Source organism: Kogia breviceps, chromosome X, assembly GCF_026419965.1.
Source record: "Kogia breviceps isolate mKogBre1 chromosome X, mKogBre1 haplotype 1, whole genome shotgun sequence".
Taxonomy (NCBI): Eukaryota; Metazoa; Chordata; class Mammalia; order Artiodactyla; family Physeteridae; genus Kogia; species Kogia breviceps.
The window spans coordinates 50,492,623-50,514,141 of NC_081330.1; positions in this window are offsets into that span (position 1 = coordinate 50,492,623).

Genomic DNA, 21,519 nt, shown 5'->3' on the forward strand with positions numbered 1-21,519 from the left:
ACCACAGCTCATGCCTGGATACAGGCAGAGTGATTATACAGGCCTCACACACCTTGTGAAACAGTTCCACAACAGGGCAAGAGCAACAGAGGCTGGGGACAGTGATCAACTGTGAGAGACAAAGGGGTCCTTCCCTCAGGGCAGGGCAGAGAGAGGTCTTCGCTAGGAGCTGCCAGCTTTCCTGCAACTGCAGGACTGGACCTTCACAGTCCAGGCTACAGCATAGCACTGGATTTGGGGAAGCCATGAATGGGGAAAAGACTTGACTGTGGGACACAGAAGTGACTCAGTCCCGAGGGGGAGCCTGTGTGGGGCAGTGGCAGCCATTGTTGACACTTACTCAAGCACTGCCTCAGAAGCCACCAAGATCTCTGATGGTAGTGGCTATGCCACAGCTAACCTCCCAACAAATGCCAAGAGTCCATGCAGGCCCCGGCCAGCCCAGCAGAGCGGCTCCTTAACAGGGCAAGGTGGCATAGACAGGGAGCAGTGATCAGCAAAGGTGCCAGTGTGGGGAGATGGAAAAACACACACTTAAAGGGAACAGAGCCACCTTAAGCCTGACCTACAGGGCTTCTGCGCCAGCAACTTGGGATCAGACTCTCCCCTGACAGGATGGTGATGGCCACTGAGCAGAGAGGAAGTCTCACCTTATATCCAGTATGGCTGCTAGCCCATTCATCCCCTGCCCCATCTGCTACCAAGGTAATAGATGCCAGTACACTCTGAGGAAAGATGTGACTTGCATCCACATCAAATTCAGCCCTCCCACCAAAGGGATCAGACATACACAGTTTGCATAGGGACACTCGCACATAAGAACACAACTTCAAGACGGCAATAGGTAACTGTTTCACCCAAATTCATAGAGGCAGAGAAAGTTAAGCAAAATGAAATGGCAGAAGAAGTACTCTCAATTGAAAGAATAAGACAAAACCCCTGAAAAAAAACAGAAATAAGCAATTTACCAGATAAAGAATTCAAAACACTGATAATAAAAATGTTAACTGAATTAAGGCAAAGAATTGACCTAAAAACACTGATCATTTTAAGAAAGAACTAGAAAATATAAAAAAAGACCCAATCAGAAGTGAATAATTCAGTAGCTGAAATAAAAAACACATTAGAAGAAATAAGTAGAAGACTAAATGACCTACAAGAAAGAATAAGTGGTCTGGATAATGGAAATCACCAAATCAGAACAGCAGAAAGAAAACCAAATCTTTTAAAAAACTGAAAGCAGTTTAAGATATTTTTGAAATAACATAAGTGTTCAAACATTTGCATTAAAGGGGTTCCAGAAGGAGTAGAGAGAAAGAGATGGGGATCAAAAATATATTTGAAGTAATTATGGCTGAAAACTTCCCAAATATGAAGAAGGAAACAGATATGCAGGTACAGGAAGCACAGAAGATCCCAAACAAGATGAACCCAAACAGACCCACACAAGACATATCATAACTAAAATGGTAAAAGTTAAAGGTAACAAGAGAATCTAAAGGCATCAAGAGAAAAACAAAGAGTCACATAAAAGGGAACCTCCATAAGGCTATCAGCTGACTTTTCTGCAGAAACTTTCCAGGAGAGAAGGAAGCAGCATGATATATTCAAACTGCTGAAAGAGAAAAAACTACAACCTAGGTTAACAAGGGGTTGATATCCAAAATATATAAAGACCTCATACAACTGAGTATCAAAAAAACAAACAACCTAATCAAAAAATGGGCAGAAGACCTTAATACACATTTCTCCAAATAAGACGTACAGATGACTACCAAGCACATGAAAGGATGCTCAGCATCACTAATTATTAGAGAAATGCAAATCAAAACCACAAGGAAATATCGCTTCACACCTGTCAGAATGGCTATCATCAAAAAGTCTACAAATAACAGGTGTTAGGTGTTCAAGAGGATGCAGAGAAAAGGGAATGCTTGTACACTGTTGGCAGAAATGTAAATTGCTGTAGCCAATATGGAAAACATTATGGAGGCCCCTCAAGAAACTAAAAATAGAACTACCATATGATCCAGACTTTCCACTTCTGACTACATATCCAGAAATGACAGAAACATTCATTTGAAAAGATACATGCACCTCAGTGTTCACAGCAGCAGTATTTATGATAACCAAGACATGGAAGCAACCCAAGTGATTATCAACAGACATATAAATAAAGAAGTGGTATATATATACAATGGAATATTACTCAGTCATAAAAAATAATGAAATTCTTTCATTTTCAGCAACATGTATTAACCTAGAGAATGCTATGCTTTGTGAAATAAGTCAAAGAAAGACAAATACTGTATATTACTTATATATGGAATCTAAAAAATGTATACCAATGAATGTACACGTAAAGCACAAACAGCCTCACAGATGTAGAAAACAACTAGTAGTTACCAAAGGGAAGTGGGATAGGGGAGGGGCAAATTAGGGGTATGGGATTAAGAGATGCAAACTACTGTGTAGAAAATAGATAAGCAACCAGGATATATTGTACAGCACAGGGGATTATATCCATTATCTTGTAATAACTTTTAATGGAGTGTAATCTGTAAAGATATAGAATCACTATGCTGTATAGCTCAAAGTCATAAAATATTGTAAATAAACTATACTGCAGAAAAAAAAATTAAGTTGATGTGAAACCTAACAGTCCAGTTATATATATGTTTTAATGTATATTATATATATTAGGTTGGCCAAAAAGTTTGTTTGGGTTTTTGTAAGGTCGTATGGAAAACCCAAGCAAACTTTTTGGCCAACCCAATAATATGTATTATGTAATATATATCATATATACACATATATAAAAATTAAAATATCACTAAGAGAAACACTAATTAACATCCTCTGCAACTAGGGTACCAATCATTGGAATAGGTAAAACAAATAAAGAAGTTAGTCAATGTGTAACAACCATATAAAGATATGTTTGAAGTGCTTGGAAATGGAAATGTATTTGTTGCTATGTATGATTCAAAACATTTTCAACTATGCAAGTATATTTTTATTCAGAGACTCTTTTCAGTTCAATGATATAAGATAAACTCAGCAAGTATTTACCAAGTTTCAATATTTATTATATTATGAAAAGTTATGATAGACCTATGAATCAAGGCCGTTCTTTAGAGAAATTACTATAATTCCTTATGGCACAGTTCAAATGTATATGCAAGTTGATAATTGAGGCAATGAGAATAGATGAAATAAGCCAGGAAGAAAATGTGGACCCTGTATTTCAGAAACAGGTAAAAGAAGATGAACTAGTGAAGAAAAGTATATCTCAGTTATAGTATGTGCTATCAGACTAATGTCTTTACGTCTGACTTCTTAGATTCAGATAAATGAATTATTCCAGATACAGTTATTTTTTCCTGTTGCTTATTTATTCAATAACTCATTCATTTAATAGATATTTTTGAGTGTCTACCACTTGCCTGGTATTGGTAACGCAGCAGCAAATAAAACCTGTGAAATATGTGCCCTCATGGAGATCATATTTTATTAGGGGAGGACAGATAATAAGCAAATATATAATATGTCAGGTGGTGATGAATGAATGCTAAAAGGAAAGCAATGTTATTTTATATAGGAAGGACAGGAAATTCATCTCTGAGGTGATGTGTGTAGAGACTGGAATGGAGTGAGGGGGAAAGCCATCTTGGGGGATATGGATATAAAATGGAAAAGTTCTGAGATATGAACATGCCTGGTGTATTTCAGAAAGACAAGATAGTTCAGAAAAGTAGTGGAGATGACAGCCAGATCACAGAGGGATTTGAAGAAAAAGAGGAGTTCCAGAGAGCTGCAGAGTTTTAGCCTGGGCAATGGTATAGCAGAATTACCATTTACTGAGAAGAAGGAGAGATTGAGTGTACTTTTATAGGGGAGAACTCAAGAATTCATTTAGGTATGTGTCAAATTTGAGATGCCTATCACACATTCCAAGTAGAAATATTAAATCAATAGTTGAATAAAAGTCTGAATTTCAGAGGATAGATAGGGCTGAAGATAAAAATGTGTGTATCATTAATATATAGTTGGTATTTCACGTCATATGCTGGAAGAAATAACATAAGACATGAACGTAGACAGAGAAGAGAGAAGGTTCAATGTCTCAACCCTAGGACACTCCAATATTTATGGGTCAGAAAGACAAGACCATCCAGTGAGGCAGGAAGATAACTATTAGTGTTCATGAGGCCAAAGGAGACAAGTATTTCAAGAGAGGGCTCAACCTGGTCAAATGCTGCTGTAAGTCTGAATAAGATGAAGACCAAAAAAGATTTCGATTAGGCAACATGGAGGTTATTAGTGACTATGAGGACAGTAGTTTCAGAGAAAACCTGTTTGAAACAAAGTCAAGTGAGACTGTGCAAGAAAGGTAAAGGCAGCACATATATAGACAACTCTTTCTAGGAGCTTTGCTGTAAAGAAAGCAGAAAGATATGGTGGCAGCTGGCTAGAAGGAGATGTGAGGTCAAGGGAGTGCTTTTTAATGTTGAGAGAAATTATAGCATGTTTGTATGCTGATGGAAATGATTTAATAGAGAAGAAAAAGCAGATGAATCTGCAGAGAGAAGAGACAACTGTAGGAGCTATGTTGTATGCGTAAGTAAAAATGTTGCAATCTAGAAAATAAAAGTAGTTGGCATAGGGTAGGAGCATCAATGATTCATCCATAGGACAGGAAGAAAGGCAGGGTGTACAGGTAGAGATATAGGAAGCTTGGTACACCTTATGGTGGAGGACTGTGGAATTCTATTATTTTCTAATTGCTTCCATTGTCTTAGAGAAATAGAAAAGAAGGTCATCAGTGGACAATGAAAAGGGAGGAAGAGATGTGAAATAGTCACCATATAGGAAAGTGGATTAACAAACAAAATATAGTAGAATTGCTGGATATCTCTAATTTCCCACTTTAGGTGAATGGTCATTAACATAAAAGCAAGGCCAGACCTCATGGTTGTGTAATTTTCTCCACTAAATCTCAGGTGCTGTCTTGCAGGTTGGCATAGAGTTGGTAGAGCTAAATTTATCCAGGGCTGAAATTTTTCCAGGTGAGCATAGTGAAAGACAAAGGGCACAGGTGTTGAGGATATTTGCAAATTAGTGATTGTATTACGTGATACTGTTTTCAGCGGTGAGAATACCTCGGTCCTTGTCTTCTTTCCGGTGAACACCAAAGCGAAACCCACGGGGGAGGGGCGTCAAAACCACAATGCTAAAGATATTACAATGTGGCCAAGGTTACTAGAGAAGGACCTGAGGCCCCTACTGCGCATGTGTAGTGCTGGGAAAGCTTCTCGAACACAAAAATGTGGAGGCTGCAGTGGGCTGCCTCATCTTTCACCCAATTAGGGTGCGTCCTTCCCGTTGGTACTTTATCTCGGAAGGTTAGCTTGAAACCGGCTGCAGCAGGTTAACCTGAGACCTATCTATCTCCTACCTCAATACTAGCTGCTGTAATGGGTAAGAACTAAAAAATCATTTGGCTAGTACAATAGAAGTTTATCTCTCATTCATGTGTGGTCCACAGTAGGTGTCCTTGATCAGTGGAAATTATCTTCCACTAGACTGTAAGTCTATGATAGCAGAAAACTTTTTCTTTTTTAACATTGCTCTAATTTCAGATCTTCTAGTAGTGCCTGAACAAGGCAGGTTCTCAATAAACATATGAGACCCTAACTAACTACAGATAGTCTTTATTTTTAGTAAACTAAAGGAAAACAGTCTGGATTTATAAAAAAAGATAAATTACACCATCAACTCTTCCTTTATAACCGGATTTTCCCACATTATTTTTTATCATAAATTTTTCATTGCATACTTCAGAATTTAGATGTGAAGTTTTTATGAACAGGTTAAGAAAACAATGCACTAGGAAATATATATTGAAAAACATCTCAAATCACAGTTCCCAAAGCTAGATCACAGGGCTAATTTTCAAAGTGTTGAGAGTAAGAGAGACGAGTCAGAAATGGAAGATTAAGAATCTTGCATAATACCTGGCATGTAATTGAACATCAAAAAATAATTATAATTTTAAGTTGGCAAAAATAAAATTAGAAATAAAAGTCAATCTGTATGTAAACAAGTTTTATTTGCTTTTGAAGCCATAGCAAGAATGAAATATAAACCCATTGTGAATTTTAAAGCCGGCCAGAGATGAGTCAGTGTTTAGGGGAGAGTGGATATATGGGTATTGGAAAGAAAACATGGATTCCTTGTGCTGGATCCTGCCTTTTTTATCAGGATTTTTGTCTGCTTATGGGAAGGCACACACCTAGAATTATTTTTAATACAACTACTTACTCCTTATATCTGATGGCAAAGCTTCTGGTTCTCTTTTGTCAGGTGAATAGCAAAGATGGTTAAAGGATCTGATTAAATTTACCATTTCAGTTTCTCTTATCCAGGTGATCTCACAGAGATTAAAATGGGATTTATTTCATTGAAGTATGAAAAATCGTACATATCAGATAGGTTTATTTGGTTGCAAGCAACAGAAGTAGAAACACCAACAGTAAAGGGAGTGAATATTTATTTTACAGCATATGGAGATAGTTCAGAGACTTGAAGGAAAACCAGGCCTTGAAAAGAAAAAAAAAAAAAACTGTGTAGTTTTGAAGATCTAGGTAGCAGTAACTCCTTTTTCCTTTAAAAAAAAAAATCTACAAGTTTAAACCTTTAGTGCACTTATATTTTACACAGTAAAATTTTACATAGTAAATGCGGTCACATACTACTCTGCTTTAACAACTACCCTTAATTACTGAAACATTTGGTTGCATTACTTTAACAGGATCTGAACAGTTTATTGCTTACCTCATATGCATCTTTATCACTGAATTATTGTCATGTAAACATATGGATGTTTGATCTGCAAGATACTTCCCATGAACACTATGTAATGAAACTGAGTGACAACTAAGTGAGCTACCAGTAAAAGACCTAAAACAGAAAGCCACAGAACGATGCTAATTCAAGGCAATGAACGGACAGTGTTTGGAATGCCTTGCGGGAATGTGTCAGGGGATTTGAGCTACTCATTATTTGTGTAACTTCAGAGTCTACATTGCTAAAAAGCTTATCTATCTAAAATATTCATAACTAGTTGCTTTCCTTTGACTACCATCTAACCACTCCAGCACTTGTAAAATGGTACAAAAATCATTACCAGGGACACTTTCTCATGCAGAAGAACAAGTAGCCACATTATAGCGCATTCTATTTTCACAATCAAGCAACCCTTACTCCACGTTACCAAATGCAGTCACAAAGCTGATTGGCTTATACTCTAATTATAGTATTTTGCTCTTTCTCTCAGCACACACTTCAGGCCTTGGGCAAAATGTTGTATGTGCTGTCACAGGGAAGGTTTATTGAACTGAGTCATTAACTATATTCTCAGTTATAGCATTATCAGCCTCAAGTTTCATCTTTTCAATTAAAAGTGTTTATATAAATTTCTATGCTGTTTTCTTTCTGTGCTTGTTTTCAAAGAGAAGATTTATGTGGGTGACAAATTTAATATTTCCCTTAAGGCATTCTGTTGATTTACAGCTAAAGATTGAATGCATAAATGTACACTGAGTATCCTGCTTAAGATCATTTTGGAAACCTTATCTGACAGTCACTGAACCCCGAACAACAGATACAGGAAACAGTTACTTCCTGTTCAGTGTGCATTCTTAGAGATTTGATCTGCATGATACCTACCACGATCACTGTGTTATGGAGATTTGCTGCAAACCAATTAGTATCTAAAAAGATAGCAGCACAATCCCATGAATGGTTTTTGAGTATGACAACAAATTGGATAGCTAAAACCACTTATTTGCTGTTAATAAGTAATTTTATTACTCTAGAAGTTTCATTTTCAAAAGTACAAGGTAATTTATTTCAGTCATATGTTAAAGCTTAGATAAAGAAGTACATTAATATTTGTTGAAAACCAGATATTGTTTTGAAGAGGTGAGCGTAAGAGAATCCTAAAAATGCTTTGTCTATGAATTTATTCTGCTGAGGAAGCATCCTGTTGCAACTCCTAAATATAAACCAGGATGCTGTTCTCATACTCTAGATCTAAACGGTTTAGATCCTATCTCTACTGAGGTTGGCAAATTATAGACTCTTCCCTGCACTGCCTCTCAGTCTGAATCCCATCATGAAAACATATTAATAAATAGCATCTAGAAATAGAAACTAAAGTAAAAATACTCTCGGACTTTTCCTGTAGCATCATTTACTATTTTTACCACTCCAATCATATGAACGTCCTTTGGGAAACTATAGAAGGCACACAAAGAAATTGATCTCTGTGAACCTGAAAGACAGTACCATTTTTCTTTCCTTGCAGTTGGGTCATTAAAAACATGGATAACAAAACAGACTTTGTATATATCCTATCTTGAAGTTTGCTATTTGCTCTTCTTAATCTCCTAATTTTCCTAAAGCGAATTTGTACTTGAAAAGTAATTTGCAATTGGCAGAATAAGGGTCTAATTACTACCGGTGGTCTGTTTTTAAATAAGGAAACAAATACTACCTTTGAAATGGCATTTGATATGAAGATATCTCAGTCACTTCTTACCAGTTGTGGTGACTATTGAAACATTGTTAGACATATTTAAAATATTTGTTTTAGTACGTTTCAGGGTTCTATTTTTTTCTCCAAAACACAGACAAAATATGTAGTTATGGTGTTTGGACTGTCAGCATCAGCAAAGTTTGTTGCTCATAGTTACAATGAATGTACAGTAGCTTTACTGACAAATTTATGCCATTTATTTTCATTCTTTTCTCCATCCACAAACCTTGTGAGGAAAATTCCATTGACCATTAAAGCATCATTGGCCGTTTTCTCAGAGAAGGAAGAATTACCACTGATTAGTATTTCATGGTAGAAGTGAATAATGTCCTCAACACTATTCAATAACATATTCTGCAGAAAGTACTAGAATAATTTTTTGGGAGAGACAAATATTTGTGAGTACTGCAAATGCCTGGATTTCTAGAAATATCTGAAATAATTACCAAAGGCTCTGTTTGAATCTTTATATATTGATACTAAAAATCCAGAATAAAATTGTGTCTGAGATCTGAAATAAAGAGTATCTGCAAACATTGCCCTTTCCCTAAATACATACCCACATAAAAATGTGCTTAAACATTATAAAAGTAATCTGAATTTTTAAGCAAGCTAATTATAGAATAAAATAGTCTGTTATTTAAATTTATTGCTTACTGTATTTAGCCAATTTAGCACATCCAAATGTTTTAAATGTCTTGCCAGAATTTCAAAATATAGCTTCTTTGTTCCTATTTTCTTCTTTACCATGTCAGTCATCCTTTCTTTATTATCCATTTACTACCAGGAAGAACAAACTTCTTTTGGGGAACATATGCTCAGAGTTTCCTTTTTTAACAGTTTCTCTGGAACAGTCACCAATATAAAGATGAGGCAGACAGATCTTTTACGCCTGCTGTCAAATGTCCTTCACCTTATTCATGAGAGATTTCTGATTTCTGAACATAAACTTGTTATAATGACCACTCAGGAAAATATTTAAAAAGCAAATTACTTGCCCATTTTTTACTGAGTTATAACATACATGGAGTAAGATATAAAAAATTAAGTGTACAGGTTGAAGATTTAAGACAAATGACCATACCCATGTAATGACCCCCCAGATCAAGATATAGAGTATTTACAACACCCCAGGTGGTTCCTTCATGCCCCTTATCTGTCAGCTTCTCACACAGTTAACCACTATTCTGACATCTATCACTACAGAATAGTTTTTCGTATTCTTGAACATCATAGAAAGGAAATTATGTAATATGTACTCCTTTGTGTCTGACTTCTTTCAGTGCACATAATATCTGTGAGATTCATTCATGCTGTTACATTTATTAATATTCATTTCTCCTCATTACTTAGTAGTATTCCATTGTGTGGATAAGCCTCAATATGCTTATCCATCCCCCAGTTAGTGGGATTTCAGTTGTTTCCGGTTTTTGCTATTTTGAATAAACTCTTATGGACACATTTATAAATGTCTTTTGTTAGACTTATGTACTCATTTTTCTTGGTTATATGCCTATAAGTGAAACTACTCATCCATAGGGAAGGCATATGGTTAATTTTAGTAGATAATGTCAAATAGTTTTCCAAAGTGTTTGTACCATTTTACGCTCCCACCAACAACGTGTGAAAATTATAGCTTCTCCATACCTTTGCCAAAACTTAGTCTTGTCAAACTTTAGTCATTCTAGAGGGTGTGAAGAGTATGGCTTCAATTTGAAGTTCCCTGATGAAGAATGATGTTACCTTTTCATATGCATATTAGCCATGTGGCTATAATGGAAGTGTCTGTTCAAGTCACTTGCCCATTATTAACTGAATTGTCTTTCTTTCTTAGTTCTTTATAAATTCTGGATACAATTTTTTTTGCTGTGTGCATGTGTGTGGTATGTGTCTGTGGAGAGAGAGAGAGAGAGAGAGAGATTTTTCCAGTCTGTGGCTCACATATTTGCATTTTTAACTTTGTCTTTTGATAAACAGAAGTTTTTATTTTAGTGAAATCTAATTTTCAATTATTTTTTCATACATGGTTTGTGCTTATTGTTTCTTATTTTAAAAGTGTTTGCTTACCTTCAAATCATGAAGATATTACCCTATGGTTTGGTCAAAAAGCTTTATTATTTGATCATTCACATTTAGGTCTATAATCCATTTCAAATTTATTTTTGTCCATGATGTGAGGAAGATTTAAGTTTTATTAATTTTTCATGTGGATTTTTAAATGGATATGAGTTCATTTACATTTATGGTAATGACTACTATAGTGACATTTACATGTATCATCTTATTTGTTTTCAGTTTTACCACCTCTTCTTTTTCCTCTATTACTCTTTTCCTACTTTATTTTGTATTAATCATATGTATGTGTGTGTGTGTGTGTATATATATATATATATATATATATATATATATATATATATATATCTTATGTAAACATACTATGTGCCTGTGGAAAAATTTCTCATGGATTTTCAGAATTTCAGTTGTCTTTTCCTAAGACACAGAAATTGATATGCTATGAAAAATGTTTGTTTTTATTTTCCCCAGAAACATTTACTTTTTATATAGCATGAGGGTTAAATCTGCAGCCATTTTGTTTCTATAATGGTAGAGCTAACTGCTTCCAACCAAAAGATAATAAGCCTTCTCTTATCTTCCTAAGAGCTAACTGGTTACATTCTAGGTAGATACCTGAATTAACAGAAAGGGTGACTGCATAAACCAGATATTTCCAGAGAAATATAGAGCATTGTTTTCTTATGATTTTACATTTCAGGCACAACTGTTCTTCCCCCAGAGGTTGATTTATGTACCAAGTGGTTAAAATAAGAACACAGGATGCTTCCTATAATGTTTACAAGGAGACTTAGAAGGAGAGAAGGGATAACTGCCTCTATTACAATTATTTTTTAACATCTTTATTGGAGTATAATTGCTTTATAATGTTGTGTTAGTTTCTGCTGTATAACAAAGTGAATCAGCTATATGTAAACCTATATCCCCATATCCCCTCCCTCTTGCATCTCCCTCCCACAATCTCTATCCCACCCCTCTAGGTGGTAACAAAGCACCAAGCTGATCTCCCTGTGCTATGTGGCTGCTTCCCACTAGCTATCTATTTTACATTTGATAGTGTACATATGTCAATGCTACTCTCTCACTATGTCCCAGATTCCCCTTTCCCCTCCCCATGTCCACAAGTCCATTCTCTACATCTGTGTCTTTATTCCTGTCCTGCCCCTAGCTTCATCAGAACAATTTTTGTTAATTTAGATTCCATAGATATGTGTTAGCATAGAGTATTTGTTTTCCTCTTTCTAACTTACTTCACTCTGTATGACAGATTCAGGTCCATCCACCTCATTAAAAATAACTCAATGTCATTTCTTCTTATGGCTGAGTAATATTCCATTGTATAAATGTGCCATATCTTCTTTTATTTTTTTATTTAACATCTTTATTGCAGTATAATTGTTTTACAATGATGTGTTAGTTTCTGCTTTATAACAAAGTAAATCAGTTATATATATAGATATATCCCCATATCACTTCCCTCTTGTGTCTTCCTCCCTCCCACCCTACCTATCCCATCCCTCTAGGTGGTCACAAAGAACCAAGCTGATCTCCCTGTGCTATGCGGATGCTTCCCACTAGCTATCTATTTTACATTTGGTAGTGTATATATGTCTGTGCTACTCTCTCACTTTGTCCCAGCTTACCCTTCTCCCTCCCTGTGACCTCAAGTCCATTCCCTAGAAGGTCTGTGTCTTTATTCCCATCTTGCCCCTAGGTTCTTCATGACCTTTTTTTTTTTTTTTTTTTTTTATATTCCATATATATGTGTTAGCATACGGTATTTGTTTTTCTCTTTCTGACTTACTTCACTCTGTATGACAGGATCTAAGTCCATCCACCTCATTACAAATAACTCAATTTCGTTTATTTTTATGGCTAATATTCCATTGTATATATGTGACACAACTTCTTTATCCATTCCTCTATCAATGGACATCTAGGTTGTTTCCATGTCCTGGCTATTGTAAATAGAGCTGCAATGAACATTGTGGTACATGACTCCTTTTGAATTATGGTTTCTCAGGGTATATGCCCAGTTGTGGGATTGCTGGGTCATATGGTAGTTCTATCTTCAGATTTTTAAGGACCCTCCATACTGTTCTCCATAGTGGCTGTATCAATTTATATTCCCACCAACAGTGCAAGAGGGTTCCTTTTTCTCCAGACCCTCTCCAGCATTTATAGTTTCTAGAATTTTTGTTGATGGCCATTCTGACCAGTGTGAGATGATATCTCATTGTAATTTTAATTTGTAATTCTCTAATGATTAATGATGTTGAGAATTCTTTCATGTGTTTATTGGCAATCTGTATATCTTCTTTGGAGAAATGTCTATGTAGGTCTTCTGCCCATTTTTGGATTGCGTTGTTTGTTTTTTTGATATTGAGCTGCATGAGCTGCTTGTAAATTTAGGAGATTAATCCTTTCTCAGTTGCTTCATTTGCAAATATTTTCTCCCATTCTGTGGGTTGTCTTTTGGTCTTGTTTATGGTTTCATTGCTGTGCAAAAGCTTTGAAGTTTCATTCGGTCCCATTTGTTTGTTTATTTTTTTATTTCCATTTCTCTAGGAGGTTGGTCAAAAAGGATCTTGCTGTGTTTTATGTCATAGAGTGTTCTGCCTATGTTTTCCTCTAAGTGTTTGATAGTATCTGTCCTTATATTTAGGTCTTTAATCCATTTTGAGTTTATTTTTGTGTATGGTGTTAGGGAATGTTCTAATTTCATTCTTTTTCATGTAGCTGTCTAGTTTTCCAAGCACGACTTATTGAAGAGGGTGTCTCTTCTGCATTGTATATTGTTGCCTCCTTTATCAAAGATAAGTTGACCATATGTGCATGGGTTTAACTTTGTGCTTTCTATCCTTTTCTATTGGTCTATATTTCTGTTTTTGTGCCAGTAACATGCTCTCCTGATTACTGTAGCTTTGTAGTATAGTCTGAAGTCAGGGAGCCTGATTACACCAGCTCCATTTTCTTTCTCAAGATTGCTTTCGCTATTCGTGGTCTTTTGTGTTTCCATACAAATTGTGAAATTTTCTGTTCTAGCTCTGTGAAAAATGCCAGTGGTAGTTTGATAGGGATTGCATTGAATCTTTAGATTGCTTTGGGTAGTAGAGTCATTTTCACAATGTTGATTCTTCCAATCCAAGAACACGGTATATCTCTCCATCTATCTGTATCATATTCAATTTCTTTCATCAGCATCTTATAATTTTCTGAATAGAGGTCTTTTGTCTCCTTAGGTAGGTTTATCCCTAGGTATTTTATTATTTTTGTTGCAATGGTAAATGGGAGTGTTTTCTTAATTTCACATTCAGATTTTTCATCATTAGTGTATAGAAATGCAAGAGATTTCTGGGCATTAATTTTGTATCCTGCTACCTTACGAATTTCATTGATTAGCTCTAGTAGTTTTCTGGTAGCATCTTTAGGATTCTCTATGTATAGTATCATGTCATCTGCAAAGTGACAGCTTTACTTCTTCTTTTCTGACTTGGATTCCTTTTTTTTCTTTTTCTTCTCTGATTGCTGTGGCTAAAACTTTCAAAACTCTGTTGAATAATAGTGGTGAAAGTGGGCAACATTGTCTTGTTCCTGATCTTAGTGGAAATGGTTTCAGTTTTTCACCATTGAGTACGATATTGGCTGGGGTTTGTCATATATGGCCTTTTTTATATTGAGGAAAGTTCCCGCTATGACTAATTTCTGGAGGATTTTTATCATAAGTGGGTGTTGAATATTGTTGAAAGCTTTCTCTGCATCTATTGAGATGATCATATGTTTTTTCTCCTTCAATTTGTTAATATGGTGTATCACATTGATTGATTTCCGTATATTGAAGAATCGTTGCATTCCTGGGATAAACTCCACTTCGTCATGGTGTATGATCCTTTTAATGTGGTGGTGGATTCTGTTTGCTAGTATTTTGCTGAGGTATTGTGCATCTATATTCACCAGTGATATTGGCCTATAGTTTTGTTTCTTTGTGACATCATTCTCTGGTTTTGGTATCAGGGTGATGTTGTCCTCATAGAATGAGTTTGGGAGTATTCCTCCCTCTGCTATATTTTGGAAGAGTTTGAGAAGGATGTGTGTTAGCTCTTCTCTAAATGTTTGATAGAATTTGGCTGTGAAGCCATCTGGTTCTGGGCTATTGGTTGCTGGAAGATTTTTAATAACAGTTTCAATTTCAGTGCTTGTGACTCATCTCTTCACATTTTCTGTTCTTTGCTGGTTCAGGCTCAGGAGGTTGTGTATTTCTAATAATTTTTCCATTTCTTCCAGGTTACCCATTTTATTGGCATATAGTTGCTTGTAGTAATTTCTCATGACCCGTTGCATTTCTGCAGTGTCAGTTGTTACTTCTCCGTTTTCTTTTCTAATTCTATTGATTTGAGTCTTCTCCCTTTTTTGTTAATGAGTCTCGCTAATGGTTAATCAATTTTGTTTATCGTCTCAAAGAACTAGCTTTTAGTTTTATTGATCTTTGCTGTTGTTTCCTTCATTTATGTTTCATTTATTTCTGATCTGATCTTTACTATTTCTTTCCTTCTGCTAACTTTGGGGGTATTTTGTTCTTTTTTCTAATTGCTTTAGGTGTAATGTTAGGTTTTTTATTGGGGGTGTTTCTTGTTTCTTTAGGTAGGATTGTGTTGCTATAAACTTCCCTCGTAGAACTGCTTTTGCTGCATCCCATAGGTTTGGGTCATCATGTTTTCATTGTCATTTGTTTCTAGGTATTTTTTGATTTTTGCTTTGATTTCCTCAGTGACCTCTTGGTTATTAAGTAGTGTATTTTTTAGCCTCCATGTGTTTGTATTTTTTTACATATTTTTTCCTGTAATTGATATCTAGTCTCATAGCGTTGTGGTCAGAAAAGATACTTGATATGATTTCAATTTTCTTAAATTTACCAAGGCTTGATTTGTGATCCAAGATATGATCTATCCTGGAGAATGTCCCATGAGCACTTGAGAAAAAATGTGTATTCTGTTGTTTTTGGATGGAATGTCTTATAAATACCAATTAAGCCCATCTTGTTTAATATATCATTTAAAGCTTGTGTTTCCTTATTTTTTTTATTTTGGATGATCTGTCCATTGGTGAAAGTGGAGTGTTAAAGTCCCCTACTATGATTGTGTTACTGTTGATTTCCCCTTTTATGGCTGTTAGTATTTGCCTTATTTATTGAGGTGCTCCTATGTTGGGTGCCTAAATATTTACAATTGTTATATCTTCTTCCTGAATAATCCTTGATCATTATGTAGTGTCCTTCTTTGTCCCTTGTAATATTCTTTATTTTAAAGTCTATGTTGTCTGATATGAGAATTGCTACTCCAGCTTTCTTTTGATTTCCTTTTGCATGGAATACCATTTTCCATTCCCTCACTTTCAGACTGTATGTGTCCCTAGGTCTGAAGTGGGTCTCTTGTAGGCAGCATATATACAGGTCTTGTTTCTGTATCCATTCAGCCAGTCTGTGTCTTTTGGTTGGAGTATTTAAACCATTTACATTTAAGGTAATAATTGATATGTATGTTAGTCTTACCATTCTGTTAATTATTTTGGGTTTGTTATTGTATGTCTTATCCTTTTCTTGTGTTTCCTGACTAGAGAAGTTCCTTTAGCATTTGTTGTAAAGCTGGTTTCGTGGTGCTGAATTCTCTTAGCTTTTGCTTGTCTGTAAATATTTTAATTTCTCCATCAAATCTGAATGATATCCTTGCTGGGTAGAGTAATCTTGGTTGTAGGTATTTCCCTTTCACCACTTTAAATATGTCCTGCCACTCCCTTCTGGCTTACAGAGTTTCTGCTGAAAGATCAGCTGTTAACCTTATGGGGATTCCCTTGTGTGTTATTTCTTGTTTTTCCCTTGCTGCCTTTAATATTTTTTCTTTGTATTTAGTTTTTGAGAGTTTGATTAATTTGAGTCTTGGTGTTTTTCTCCTTGCATTTATCCTGTATGGGACTCTCTGTGCTTGATTAGCTATTTCTTTTTCCATATTAGGGAAGTTTTCAACTATAATCTCTTCAAATATTTTCTCAGTACCTTTCTTTTTCTCTTCTTCTTCTGGGACCCCTATAATTCGAATGTTGGTGTGTTTAATGTTGTCCCAGAAGTCTCTGAGGCTGTCCTCTTTTCTTTTCATTCTTTTTTCTTTATTCTGCTCTGCAATAGTGATTTCCAATATTTTACCTACCAGGTCACTTATCCGTTCTTGTGCCTCAATTATTCTGCTTTTGATCCCTTCTAGAGAATTTTTAATTTCATGTTTCGTGTTGTTCGTCATTGCTTGTTTGCTCTTTAGTTCTTCTATGTCATTGTTAAAAGTTTCTTGTATTTTCTCAATTCCAATTCCAAGATTTTGGATCATCTTTACTATCATTATTCTGAATTTTTCTTCAAGTAGACTGCCTGTTTCCTCTTCCTTTGTTAGCTCTGGTGAGTTTTTACCTTGCTGCTTCATCTGCTGTGTGTTTCTCTGTCTTCTCATTTTGCTTAACTTACTGTTTTGGGGTCTCCTTTTCACAGGCTGCAGGTGCGTAGTACCTGTTGGTATCTGCCATCAGTGGCTAAGGTTGGTTCAGTGGGTTGTGTAGGCTTCCTGGTGGAGGGGACTAGTGCCTGTGTTCTGGTGGATGAGGCTGGATCTTGTCTTTCTGGTTGGGAGGTCCACATTTGGTGGTGTGTTTTGAGATGTCTGTGACCTTATTATGATTTTAGGCAGCCTCTCTGCTAATGGCTGAGGTTGTATTACTGTCTTGCTAGTTGTTTGGCATGGGGTGTCCAGCACTGTAATTGCTGGTCATTGAGTGGAGCTGGGTCTTGGCATTGAGATGGAGATCTCAGGCAGATTTTCTCTGTTTGATATTACATGGAGCTGGGAGTTCTCTGGTTGACCAATGTATTGAACTTGGCTCTCCCCCCTCAGAATCACATCCGTGATGCCTGGGTGGAGAACCAAGAGCCTGTCATCCACATGGCTCAGAATAAAGGGAGAAAGAATGAAAGAAATAATGAAAAAGATAAAATAAAATAAAATAAAAAAGTTATTAAAATAAAAACTAAAAAAATAATTATTAAAAAAATTTCAAAGTAATAAAAAAGGAAAGAAAGAAAGAGCAACGAAACCAAAAAAACAAATCCACCAATGATAAGAAGCACTAAAATCTATACTAAGAAAAAATTAAAAATGGGGAGACAGAAACCTAAGACAAATGGTAAAAGCAAAGCTATACAGACAAAATCACACAGAGAAGCATACACATACACACTCAGAAAAAGAGAAAAAGGGAAACATATATATACATATCATTGCCCCCCATGATATATATACATATCATTGCCCCCACTTCTTCAATTTGGGATGATTTGTCATCTATTCAGGTATTCCACTGATGCAGGGTATGTCAAATTGATTGTGGATATTTAATCCGCTGCTCCTGTGGCTGCTGCAGGTGATTTCCCTTTCTCTTCTGTGTTCGCACAGGTCCTGGGGTTCAGCTTTGGATTTGGCCCTGCCTCTGCGTGTAGCTCACCTGAGGGTGTTTCTTCTTCTCTCAGACTGGACAGGGTGATAGGAGAAGCTGAATCGGGGGCTCTGGATCACTCTGCCTGAGGAGAAGGAGGGGTACAGAGTGTAGAGTGAGCCTGAGGTGGCAGAGGCTAGCATGACATTGCATCAGCCAGAGGTGCGCTGTGTGTTCTCCTGGGGAAGTTGTGCCTGGATCATGGGACACTGGCAGTGGTGGGCTGCATATGCTCCCATGAGGGGAGGTCTGTATAGTGACCTGTGCTTGTACACAGGCTTTTTGATGGCTGCAGCAGCCTTAGCGTTTCATGCCTGTCCTTCGTGTCCATGCTGTTAGCTGTGACTCGCGCCTGTTTTTGTAGCTTGTTTAAATGGCGCTCTTAATCCCCTCTCCTCGTGCACCAGGAAACATAGAGGCAAGAAAACATCTCGTGCCTCTACAGCAGTTCCAGACCTTTTCCCAGACTCCCTCTAGGCTAGCTGTGGCACACTAGCCACCTTCATGCTGTGTTCACGTAGCAAACCGCAGTCCTCTCCCTGAGATCCAACTGAAGCCGGAGGCTCAGCTCCCAGCCCCTGCCCGCCCCAGCGGGTGAGCAGGTAAGCCACTCGGGCTGGTAAGTGCAGGTTGGCACCAATCCTCTGTGCGGGAATCTCTCCATTTTGCCCTCCACACACCTTTTGCTGCACCTCCTGTGTGTCTCCAAAGCTTCCCCCTCCCCCACCTGCAGTCTTCGCCTGTGAAGGGGCTTCCTAGTGTATGGAAACCTTTCCTCCTTCACAGCTCCCTCCCACTGGTGCAGGTCCCATCCCTATTCTTTTGTCTCTGTTTTTTCATTTTTCCTTTTGCCCTTCCCTGGTACATGGGGAGTTTCTTGCCTTTTGGGAGGTCTGAAGTCTACTGCCAGCATTCAGTAGGTGTTCTCTTGGAGTTGTGCCACATGTAGATGTACTTCTGTTATATTTGTGGGGAGAAAGGTGATCTCCACATCTTACTCTTCCAGCATCTTGAAGCTTCTCCCTCTGTGCCACATCTTCTTTATCCATTCATCTGTCGGTGGACACTTCAGTCACTTCCATGTCCTGGCTATTGTAAATCGTGCTGCAATGAACATTGTGGTACATGACTCTTTTTGGATTATGGTTTTCTCAGGGTATATGCCCAGTGGTGGGATTGCTGGGTCATATCGTTGTTCCATTTTTAGATTTTTAAGGAACCTCCATATGGTTCTCCATAGTGGCTGTATCAATTTACATTTCCACCAACAGTACAAGAGGGTTCCCTTTCTTCCACACCCTCTCCAGCATTTATTGTTTGTAAATTTTTTGATGATGGCCATTCTGACTGGGGTGAGGTGATACCTCATTGTAATTTTGACTTGCATTTCTCTAATGTTTAGTGATGTTCAGCATTCTTTCATGTGTTTGTTGGCAATCTGTATATCTTCTTTGGAGAAATGTCTGTTTAGGGCTTCTGCCCGTTTGGGGGTTGGATTCTTTGTTTTTTTGATATTGAGCTGTATGAGCTGCTTGTATATTTTGGAGATCAATCCTTTGTCTGTTGCTTCATTTGCAAATATTTTCTGCCATTCTGAGGGCTGCCTTTTTGTCTTGTTCATGGTTTCCTTTGCTGTGCAAAAGCTTGTAAGTTTCATTCAGTCCCATTTTTTATTTTTGTTTTTGTTTCATTTCTCTAGGAGGTGGGTCAAAAAGGATCTTGCTTTGATTTATGTCATAGAGATTTCTGCCTATGTTTTTCTCTAAGTTTTATAGTATCTGGACTTACATTTAGGTCTTTAACCATTTTGGGATTATTTTTGTTTATGTTGTTAGGAAGTGTTCTAATTTCATTCTTTTACATGTACCTGTCCAGTTTTCTCAGCACCATTTACTGAAGAAGCTGTCCTTTCTCCATTGTATATTCTTTCCTCCTTTATCAACGGTAAGGTGACATGTGCATGGGCTATCTCTGGGCTTTCTATCCTGTTCCATTGATTTATATTTCTGTTTTTGTGCCAGTACCATGCTCTCTTGATTATTGTAGCATTGTAGTATAGTCTAAAGTCAGGGAGCCTAATTCCTCTATCTCCGTTTTTCTTTTTCAAGATTGCTTTGGCTATTTGAGGTCTTCTGTGTTTCTGTACAAATTTTGAAAATTTTTATTCTAGTTCTGTGAAAAATGCCATTGGTAGTTTGATAGGGATTACATTGAATCTGTAGATTGCATTGGATATTATAGTCATTTTCACATTATTGATTCTTCAAACTTAAGAACATGGTTTGTCACTCCATCTGTTTGTATTTTCTTTAATTTGTGTCATCAGTGTCTTATAGTTTTCTGCTTACAGGTCTTTTGTCTCCTTAGGTAGGTTTATACCTAGGTATTTTATTCTTTTTGTTGCAATGGTAAATAGGAGTGTTTTCTTAATTAGTCCTTTGGACTTTTTGTCATTTGTGTACAGGAATGCAAGACATTTCTGTGCATTGATTTCTTATCCTTCTACTTTACAAAATTAATTGATTAGCTGTAGTAGTTTTGTGGTGGCATCTTTAGGATTCTCCGTGTATAGTATCATGTCATCTGCAACGAGTGACAGCTTTACTTCTTCATTTTCAGTTTGGATTCCACTTATTTATTTTTCTTCTCTGACTGCTCTGGCCAAACCTTCCAAATCTATGTTGAATATTAGTGGTGAGAGTTGGCAACCATGTGTTGTTCGTGATCTTAGTGGAAATGGTTTCAATTTTTCTCCATTGAGAACAATGTTGGCTTTGGGTTTGTCATATATGGCCTTTATTATGTTGAGGTATGTTCCCTCTATGGTTACTTTCTGGAGGGTTTTTATCATAAGTGGGTGTTGAATTTTGTTGAAAGCTTTTTCTGCATATATTGAGATGATCATATGATTTTTCCCCTTCAATTGGTTAATATGTTGTATCACCATGATTGATTTGGACATATTTAAGAATCCTTGCATTCCTGGGATAAAATCCACTTGATCATGGTGTATGATCCTTTTAATTTGCTGTTGGATTCTTTTTGCTAGTATTTTGTTGAGGATTTTAGATCTGTGTCCATCAGTGACATTGGCCAGTAGTTTTCTTTCATTGTTACATCTTTGTCTGGTTTGGGTATCAGGGTGATGGTGGCCTCATAGAAAGAGTTTGGGAATGTTCCTCCCTCTACTTTATTTTGGAAGGGTTTGAGAAGGATGGTGTTAACTTGTCTCTAAATGTTTGATATAATTCACCTGTGAAGCCATCTGGTCCTGGTCTTTTGTTTGTTGGAAGATTTTTAATCACAGTTTCAAT